Below are 10,640 nucleotides of genomic sequence, written 5' to 3' on the forward strand. Positions count from 1 at the left end.
TTCCTGCCTGCTACTACGTGACAGAATGGGTGGAGTGAATCGGATGTATGGTTACAGGAAGCAAAGAGTAGAGAGGAGAAAAGTAGAGCAGCGAAAGAAAAAGTAGCAAGAGAAAAGAAGGAAAAAGAGGAAGTAAAAAAGAAAGAAGAGCAGGAAGAGAGAGATAAGGAGGAAAAGAAAAAGAACTACACAAAAGTATATTATTTCGGAAAAAAAAGATGGCGAGACAGAAACTGTAATACACCGTAAACGTGTAGTGGAATCATCGACGTCAGCGGAAGAGACTGACTCTGAACCAGAACATTAACTGAGGTACCTGATACCTTATGGTCAAAAGGAGCTGCAGATGTGGGACTAGTAAGGGACATAATACCAGTAAACATAACACCTAAATCTGATTACAGACCATGTAAAAGACAATATCCTCTGAAACCAGATGCACAAGAGGGAATAAAACCTGTCATACAAGAACTAATTAAAACAGGAGTGATAGTGCTGTGCCCTGATTCCCCATGTAATACGCCCATATTCCACCTGCGTGAAGTTGGCCCCCCATCCCACGCAAAACTTCGGGGTCATAGTCGCATTTGTTTGTGCTTCGTTTGTGCTGGTTTGTGCTGTAAAAAGTTTTGTTTGTGCTGTTTCTGTTTTTGAGTTATTAACGATTATTATATAGGTCATCCTGAGGTCACTCAGCCCCCCATCTTCTCCAAATTGACCCGGAATTGTCGCGTTTGTTTGTGCTTCGTTTGTGCTGGTTTGTGCTGTAAAAAGTTTCGTTTGTGCTATTATGAATTTATAGAAATAGCGCATTTTAATTTCACGCGATGACGTCACTCAGCCCCCCATCTGCTCCAAATCGACCCAGAATGGTCGCGTTTGTTTGTGCTTCGTTTGTGCTGGATTGTGCTGTAAATATTTTCCTTTGTGCTGTTTTGGTTTTATAGATATTTGAAGTCTTATTGTCGGGCGATGACGTCACCCCTCCCTCCGGGGATTCCCCGGAAATGGTCTCGTGCGCATATTACCTGTATGTTCGGTTAAAGCCCGAAGGCTTTTCTCGTGCTGCCGTATTTATCTTTTAATTCCACGTGGTCTTGTAACTTTTCCATACTTCAACATCCTGCGCCGCCGATGAAAGGAGAACTCAAGGTAAATATGTCACGCAACAGTTTGTCACTATAGAAAAAAGTGTAACGATGCTGTTTTCACTGTTATTTTTTTATATTAATTTCTGCTGCTGTGGCTTTACAGCAGTTAATAGCAATTTTGCAAGTTCACATTGCAAACTTCTGCACACAACTTGATATTGCATGGGTATTTACTCGGCCTAATTAATATCTCCAAATCATCTTAATGATTACTGAAAAGACATTTATTACACCACCACCTAAAGTTCATGCCACACCAGCTGCCATAAATTACTAGCATTGGTAATGACCAACATGTTTTTTTGTGTTTCTCCAATGGTGACAAGTCCAAAGCTCTTTAACTGAAATTATATTTTAAGTAGTAGTAGTAGTAATTATATTTTATTTAAATGTCAAAATATAATTTGGCCTAACAATGTTATTCAGGTTGTATATAGATGTGCATGCATTTGACGCTGTTGACTGCATGAAGAAAAAGACTCCTGTTTCGAACAATGGCTTTATGTGCAAAATAGAGCATGACGTAATGGTAACAATGGAACATTTGAAGAGTAATATAGAACATATCCATCTGTTAACTATAAAAAAACAACAACAACAACAACCAGTGATCACTCTTTTGTATATAACACAGCATGCGAGCAGATCTTGGTGTTCTCTGATGCTGCTTTCACTACACTTCCCAGGTCATCATACATCTCCCAGACAGATGCAGCCCTCTTGCAATATGCCGCATAATGTCCAAGAGCATCCTGGGTCAAGCCTCCCTGGAAAGCAATGACTGCCCTCAAAATAAGCGTCTTCCCTTGGAGCACCAGCCTGGAGGGAAATTCAGATAATGCAACTTCGCTCTGTGAGGCATTTGTCTGTGATGGAGTTCTGAAAGAATGGCTGCCAAGGTCAGTGTCAATCCACACAAGTTCTGCTAGACTGTAGCTGTGGGTCACCTTCCCTGAACACAGAACCTTTCCTGTCTTGCAGTCTTGCTTTTTTAATTCAGGAGGACACTGAGATGGGCTTTGGATTGGCCTTAGGCACGGAGAGTCAGGAAGGTTGAGTCCTTGTTCCACAGCCACCTCAAGATGAGACATGCCACACGTCTGCAGAACAGCAATGTGGGTAGACACAAGTGGAACTTCCCTAGTGACTTGCTTGCTTAGATCACAGTACTGTGAGGAACATTGTTTTGTGAAACAAACACTTGAAAGAGTCCTCATGGTTCTCTCAATTACAGCAGAGATGTGGCATTGTGCATCGATTTGGAGGGCACCAGATTTCAGGTGGACAGCTTTGAACATTCCCCTCAGCAGTTCTGCCCTCTGTGAGTATACCTGCTGGGTTACACCCTTTGTGACAATGGTTTTAACCAGCTCGAGGAACTTTTTGTCATGTTCCTGGCGAATTACAATGTTTTCAAAAGAACAGCTGTCACAAAAAGAGCAACATGAACTCTGAAGAACTGCATCAAATGCACAAGTGTTAAGCACTGACACTCTTGATTTGCCAAGTTTAACAGGCTGTTGTTTGTTTCCGTTTTTTAACAGCTGCACTTTGACTTTTTTCCGGTCCACAGATGGGTCTGTGTGCAGCCATTCAGGACAAGGAGCAAGATAGGAACTCATCTTCCTTTTTTTGGGTGGAACTGCTAGGCCTCTCCAGTTTTCAACAGCATCCTCATCTGTTTGAACAATGTTTGCAGCAGCAGCAGCAGCAGCAGACTCCTCACAAGCATGAACATCCTTTTTTCTTTCATCTTTTACACTGTTGGCAGTAGTGGAGACAGGGTCAGGTCCTGTGACAGTAATTAAATCAACTGCATTCTCCTCTGTTTTTTGTTTTGCACAACAAATCCGCATGTTTCCTTCGATGAAGGAAAGATGACGAGCCACGAATCGATCCACCCGAATAGGCAGGTTTTCATGCTTGAAAAGTCCATGTTTAATGTTTTTGAATGCTGCTTCAACAGCAGCTGAGCTTGCAGTGATGCTGGTGCTTCGGAAAAGAGGGACCATTATTCCCGTCCAGAGTGGTAAGTAACTTCCGAGTCTTATTATGTGGGGAATAATCTCAGGGAGGAAGTGGATGTTATCTCTGTCTCCATCAGCCTTGGCAAGTGACCTGCTCTCCTCACATATTTCAGTTACCCACTGTCGGGCGGTTGTCTGGATATGACCAAATGCATCCACTGGTTCCTGTCCCTCAACTGTTTCATCTGGAATGATGACAACCTCCTCTGCAATTTGAGCTTTCAGGTATTTCTTGCACCTTTCTGATGGGAGAGGAGCCCCTGAACTGTCATTGCCCTCTGCTTCGCTGAGTGCCACAGTAGTGATGGCATGTATGAGGTTTTTTACATGTTCAACAGATTGTGACTTGACAAGCTGTGCTATTGATCTCACAAAGAAATCTTTAACACGATGTGTTTTCTTTTTCAGGCAGTCCCACTGGCAGATCATCTTAATGCAGTGTGCCACATCAACCCTGACAAAACAAGGGGGCAGTTTTGCAGATGGGTTCCCAAGCAATGCATGAAAGCATTCATTGATGTAGGCCTTGAGGTCAGGGTGAGGGGTAAAAGCCTTGACCAGAGCTCCAAGAATGGCCAGAGAAAAATCACTCACAACTTCTTTTGGAACAGGTGCGCCTGCGCGAATCCATTATGGATGGATTCTGCTGTTATGCCCTGTGAGAACACCCTGATATAAAAAGATATGACCGGAGGAGCCATTTGGTCTCACCAGTTTTTTGACTACTGAGCCAGTTGCATCAAAACACACTGTGTCATGAGATTTCTTTAATAAGGTCTTGTACACATGCATTTGTGTTTGACTCCAGTAGTGACAGAAAAACTTGTCCAGTCCAATGTCTTTAATGCTGCTACCGTGGGGTGCACTGTACTTCAGTAGCTGCAATGACAAAATGGGATCTTTGTCACCTAATTCCACATCATTTTTCTCTTGTTTTGCTTTGCGTAGGGTGGCCAAATTTGGTAGATGACTCGGCTCAGGATCTCCAAACTCCATCAACTTCTCTGCCTGCGATACACGCCACACATGGGGTTCCATTCTGCCCTCACACAGTTCTTTGGCTATCTGTACACGCAACTGTCCAGACATGAAGCGCTTTGAACTGCCAGTGTGCAGGGAGTCATCATTGTTTGTGATGCAACAGTTAAGCACCATCGGGCTGTTAATTGCAGGCTCTCTGTCACAACTCATGTCAAGAAGACCAGAACACTCCTTACAGTGGCCTCTGATTTCAATATAAGTACTTGTGACTGATGGATAAACCTTGGCTCTTTTGAAAACAAATGTGCAAGTACTTTTCACTGCCTTCCAGATCTGCTCATTTATAACATGAGTCCAGGTGCCAGGTTTCAAAATTGTATATTCTCTTTTTTCTTTTCGAGAATACTTGTCCTTGTATTCTGCCTTTTCAGGAATAAATTCCTTCCACTTGTCAAAAGGAACTTGAATCTGAAAATCCTGATCATTTTTAGGTTCGGGGACAAGGGAACCTGATTCAGTGTCAGTGTCATCATTAGTTTCAGGATGACTGAATCCTAAAGCTGTCCAGATGTTGTGTCTGTTTGCCTTGACAAAGGTGTACAGGGCCTTTGCAGAGGTCTTGTTTCCCAGTTGGTCACTCACATCTGTCCATACTCTGGCATTTGGAGTGGCAATGTTTCCATTTTGGAGTATTGCCTCTTTTGATGCACAGAGAACAGCAAAAATAGAGTCTCTGTCCACGGCTGGTTTTTTGGGCATCTAGTTTAAAAACAAATTAATATAATTAGCAATGATTGCTTAAGTAAGTCTTTGCTATTTGTTTTACATTGTGTGCTATGCCTAATATAAGTCAAATGCATAGGAAATTGATCTAGCTAATGGGTTATTTTAGTGAAAATGTATTTAGTTTCCTAATTCTTTTGTTTATGATGCAGATTTTCCTCTTCAATTTTGTCTTTATCGTACTGTAAATTTTGTCTGCCACATCTAACACAATAATATATCATTTTAGCAAGCATAAAGATTCCTAGTCATTGAGGACAGTATTTCTGCATTACCAATATTCTGTGAGAAATGTCTTTCACTCTACATTGTATGGTATTGTTTAAACATTTCACTTACATTGGGCAGAAATCTTGTTTTGCAGACGAATTGTAATTCTGTGCTCTGAAAGTGCATGGGAAGGTAGATTTTTGCGCCCTTTTTTCATTCAAAGGTGTGCTTAACTTGTTTGAGCGCCCCATACTGGCAAATAAATGTAGAGCATGATGCTCCTTTCAAAAAATAAATAAATACACGTCTAGATGGAACAACATCTTTTTATTGGAATTTCAGACATGTTTTGGACAGGAAGGCAATACAAGGAAGATGCATCAAGAAGTTATGATCAGGTAAAGCGATTTGATTAATGTAGTAAAAAAAACAATGTACGATCCAGTCCTGAATGGATTAAAAAAAGAAAACAAAAATGAAGCATGACAGTGAGTTACCAGCGTCGCTTGATAATAAAACTCTGAATATCAATAAAAGCATTTTTGAGCGAATATGTTTACGGCACTTAAACCAATTGAAAATATACGAGACTATTTCCGGGGAATCCCCGGGGGGAGGGGTGACGTCATCGCCCGACAATAAGACTTCAAATATCTATAAAACCAAAACAGCACAAAGGAAAATATTTACAGCACAATCCAGCACAAACGAAGCACACCATTCTGGGTCGATTCGGAGCAGATGGGGGGCTGAGTGACGTCATCGCGTGAAATTAAAATGCGCTATTTCTATAAATTCATAATAGCACAAACGAAACTTTTTACAGCACAAACCAGCACAAACGAAGCACAAACAAACGCGACAATTCCGGGTCAATTTGGAGAAGATGGGGGGCTGAGTGACCTCAGGATGACCTATATAATAATCGTTAATAACTCAAAAACAGAAACAGCACAAACGAAACTTTTTACAGCACAAACCAGCACAAACGAAGCACAAACAAATGCGACTATGACCCCGAAGTTTTGCGTGGGGTGGGGGGCCAACTTCACGCAGGTCCACGTGGGAGCTCCAAAACAATGTTAGAGTCCGTCTGTCAGAGGATTGTTTGTACCATCGTTTTCCATAAACATGGTCGAAGTCGTTAGACGCATGAGAGGTACAGTGTAAGTCAGTAAGTCGCTTGAAGTTTGAGTCAGGAGCAACTTTTCTTTTGTCATTTTAACAAGTTGCTGGCTCGATTGTCCTAACTGTATTCTCAACTCATAGATACATTTCAGTTCAAATGGGGCCCATTGTACAGCTGTCAGGATCATCATCATTAGGTCCATGATGAGAAACCAGAATTGAATGACATAGCTGAAAATCTTTAGATTAGAAAACCTTTCTCTAATGGTTTCCCCAGAGGCAGATATATACTCAACAAAAATATAAACGCAACACTTTTGTTTTTGCTCCCATTTGTCATGAGATGGACTCAAAGATCTAAAATTCATTCCAGATACACAATATTACCATTTCTCTCAAACATTGTTCATAAATCTGTCTAAATGTGTGATAGTGAGCACTTTTGCTTTGCTGAGACAATCCATCCCACCTCACAGGTGTGCCACATCAAGATGCTCATCAGACACCATGATTAGTGCATAGGTGTACCTTAGACTGTCCACAATAAAAGGCCACCCTGAAATGTGCAGTTTTTGCTTTATTGAGGGTCTGGGGACTCAGAACCAGTCAGTATCTGGTGTGACCACCATTTGCCTCATGCAGTGCAACACATCTTCTTCGCATAGAGTTTATCAGATTGTCAATTGTGGCCTGTGGAATGTTGGTCCACTCCTCTTCAATGGCTGTGCGAAGTTGCTGGATATTAGTGGGAACTGGTACGCGCTGTCGTATACGCCGGTCAAGCACATCCCAAACATGCTCAATGGGTGACATGTCCGGTGAGTATGCTGGCCATGCAAGAACTGGGACATTTTCAGCTTCCAAGAATTGTGTACAGATCCTTGCAACATGGGGCCGTGCATTATCTTGCTGAAACATGAGGTGATGTTCATGGATGTATGGCACAACAATGGGCCTCAGGATCTCATCACGGTATCTCTGTGCATTCAAAATGCCATCAATAAAATGCACCTGTGTTCTTCGTCCATAACAGATGCCTGCCCATACCATAACCCCACCACCACCATGGGCCACTCGATCCACAACATTGACATCAGCAAAGCGCTCACCCACACGACGCCACACACGCTGTCTGCCATCTGCCCTGAACAATGTAAACCGAGATTCATCCGTGAAGAGAACACCTCTCCAACGTGCCAGACGCCATCGAATGTGAGCATTTGCCCACTCAAGTCTGTTACGGCGACGATCTGGAGTCAGGTTAAGACCCCGATGAGGACGACGAGCATGCAGTTGAGCTTCCCTGAGACGGTTTCTGACAGTTTGTGCAGAAATTCTTTGGTTATGCAAACCAATTGTTTCAGCAGCTGTCTGAGTAGCTGGTCTCAGACGATCTTGGAGGTGAACCTGCTGGATGTGGAGGTCCTGGGCTGGTGTGGTTACACGTGGTCTGCGGTTGTGAGGCCGGTTGGATGTACTGCCATATTCTCTGAAACGCCTTTGGAGACGGCTTATGGTGGAGAAATGAACATTCAATGCCCGAGCAACAGATCTGGTTGACATTCCTGCTGTCAGCATGCCAATTGCACGCTCCCTCAATGCTTGCGCCATCTGTGGCATTTTGCTGTGAGACAAAACTGCACATTTCAGAGTGGCCTTTTATTGTGGACAGTCTAAGGTACACCTATGCACTAATCATGGTGTCTGATGAGCATCTTGATGTGGCACACCTGTGAGGTGGGATGGATTGTCTCAGCAAAGCAAAAGTGCTCACTATCACACATTTAGACAGATTTATGAACAATGTTTGAGAGAAATGGTAATATTGTGTATCTGGAATGAATTTTAGATCTTTGAGTCCATCTCATGACAAATGGGAGCAAAAACAAAAGTGTTGCGTTTATATTTTTGTTGAGTGTAGAATTGATATATCTGCCACTATATCTAATTGGGGTAGACAAAATAAATCTGTAATCTGTGATCACAGAATGAGTAGCCTCAAAAATCAACCATAAATTTAACCAGTTTCCCCAAAATTTCTATCGTAAAAACACAGGTTTGTTTTGAAATGCGGGAGAATCAAAATAACATAAGTACCCAAAATAAGTAACTAAACAAAAGTTCCTAAAAAATAAGTGAATAAACACAAGTTTCTAAAAATAAGTAAATAAACTAAATAAAAAAATTTCTGGCAGGGGTTGTGTTTGTAACTCTAAGTGTGTTAATGCCTCCTGTGAGTGTAACCTATGTGAATCAGTAGAAGCAGGCGCCGTCTCAACAGAGTGTAGCAGTGTGTGTGTGTGTGTGTGTGTGTGGTATCTCACGCCCCTGGGCAGGACCCTCAGCAACCGGGTTGACGTCTGCACCTGGAGTCCCAACCACCCGTCCGTCTCCTCCTTCAGCTCCTCCTCGCTGCAGGCAATCGTCCCTTCAACGGTCAGGTTGCCGGCAGTAATAGCAACATGTCAGAATGTCAGTCAAGGGCTCGGCCCCCTTCGCAGCCGTGTCTTTGGGACAGGCCCTGGAAACGGCAGATCCACTGTCCATGATGAGCTTAGCCTTATGCAACAGTGTCTCTCTTGTCTTTTCTGCTCCCTTCTCGCTCATTCACCATGTCCTGAGAGTGTAAAACGTGTCTTTGGAGCTCTCCATACCTTACACCATGACACCATCTTATGTACAACATGCAGGTCTGCCCTGCAACATCCATAATGTGGTTGCAGAGGAGGCCTGAATGACGGTTAAAGGCTTCCGTCAGGCAATGCAGGAAATCAGCAGCTTGCTTCTCTGGGCGCTGCATAACACTCCTAATAGCGCTGGAATCAGTGTTTCTGAAGAATTCGTCTCTCAGGTCTCGGGTCAGAGTACCAACAGCAGCTTTGTATTCCAGTGTCTGTGTTATCCCAATCTGGATGCTTTGCTCTTTGGTCTGGAGCTGGCAATGTTAGGGCTGTCATAACGTTACGATGTTGGAGAACCGTTAGCTGGGCCCTGTTGACCATGGGGAGGAGGCTGGTCATCTGGTTCCGGCTGGTCTGGTTCCAGTGGTGGCAGGGACGGCGGCATGGGAGGGTAGGAGTCCAGGTCCGAGTCCGTCACCCTGAGGGCCTGCAATGGTGCCTGCAATGGGGCATATAAGGAGACAGGCGTGAGGTATCACTAGACCTATATGGAGGTGGGCTGTACTGGTTTTTTCTTCCAGTTACATCCCCACTTTAAACTCTTCCCTCTGCCATTCTTTTACATGACCTTTTTTCCTCTCTCTTTTGCAGCGAGTCTCACTGCAGTTTTCCACATTGTCATGCATTTGCTATGACTCCCATATCTTTCCAAATCCTTGACTTTCACCTTTACCTTTTTAGGGACCGAAGCACTGACCAGTGCGAAGGACCCTATTGAAACCCTTATGATTATTAGGGACCAAAGCACTGACCAGTGCGAAGGACCCTATTGTTTTCCTTACGATTATTAGGGACCAAAGCACTGACCAGTGCGAAAGACCCTATTGAAACCCAAATGATTATTATTATTTATTTTTTTGTTCCGCCTCTTTGGAGCCATTTTTGACAGCTTGAACATGAATGAAAACTCATCAAAATCTCCAAAAATTTTATATTTTTGTCCTTTTCGTAAAAATAAATTCGCAAAATGACTCAGTGGCGCCCCCTTCAAATTTTCGAAAGGGCCTCCGCATTGAGGTTTTTTCATCGTACGTGCACGAAAATTTTTAGCCACATTCAGCATGCGAGATCTCACATAAAATCCTCTTACACCCATAGTCAAAACCAAACAAGAAGTCCGCCATATTTTTCTTCAATGGCGAAAATTCGCGTTTCACAGGTTAGCTATTTGAACGAACTCCTCCAAAAGCAATTATCCGATTGACACAATGAGAATGTCAGTGTGTTCTCGACATGTTGAAGATCTCTTGTTGTACTCTGCACGTTATTTCCTCAAAAGGCGTGGTCATACGGACGCGTTGTTCGTCACAAACAGGAAGTAGTTTGTTATGGGCCTTAATATAGTCATACACTCACCAAACATCAGACACATGCTCCCAGTAGAAAAGTAAAGCTAGACATGCTGGCATAAAAAGTGGGCGTGGCTAAATGACTCAGTGGCGCCCCCTTGAAAATTTCAAAAAGGCCTCACTTTAGAGGTTTTTTTGTCCTACATACACAAATTTTTTTATGGTCATTGGGCATGTCAGGAGCTACATAAAATCCTCTTAGGCCTATCGTCATAACCAAACAGGAAGTCCGCCATATTTTTTTGAATGCAACAAAAATGGCCGAAATTCACGTTTCACAGGTTAGCTATTTGAACGAACTCCTCCAACAGCGTTTATCCGATCATCGTA

The 10,640-nt window shown here is 43.0% G+C and overlaps 1 long non-coding RNA gene across 9 annotated transcripts; it reads left to right on the forward strand.

Annotated features, from left to right (window-relative positions):
- The first annotated feature begins 623 nt into the window (after positions 1 to 623).
- LOC306837157 lies at positions 624 to 5,694 on the forward strand. 9 transcript variants are annotated; one of them, XR_013780869.1, is made up of 8 exons: positions 624 to 1,152; positions 1,838 to 2,050; positions 2,152 to 2,266; positions 2,386 to 2,472; positions 2,696 to 3,180; positions 3,292 to 3,789; positions 4,127 to 4,321; positions 5,464 to 5,675. It is a non-coding gene; the product is annotated as an uncharacterized lncRNA (long non-coding RNA). The 9 variants fall into 9 exon arrangements; XR_013780876.1 differs by having other exon boundaries at positions 628 to 1,152; positions 3,292 to 3,403; positions 3,587 to 3,789; positions 4,127 to 5,691; XR_013780870.1 differs by having other exon boundaries at positions 625 to 1,152; positions 2,389 to 2,472; positions 4,127 to 5,694.
- The last annotated feature ends 4,946 nt before the right edge of the window (positions 5,695 to 10,640 follow it).

The sequence above is a fragment of the Symphodus melops genome (genome assembly GCF_947650265.1).
Source record: "Symphodus melops genome assembly, chromosome: 16".
NCBI lineage: Eukaryota > Metazoa > Chordata > Actinopteri > Labriformes > Labridae > Symphodus > Symphodus melops.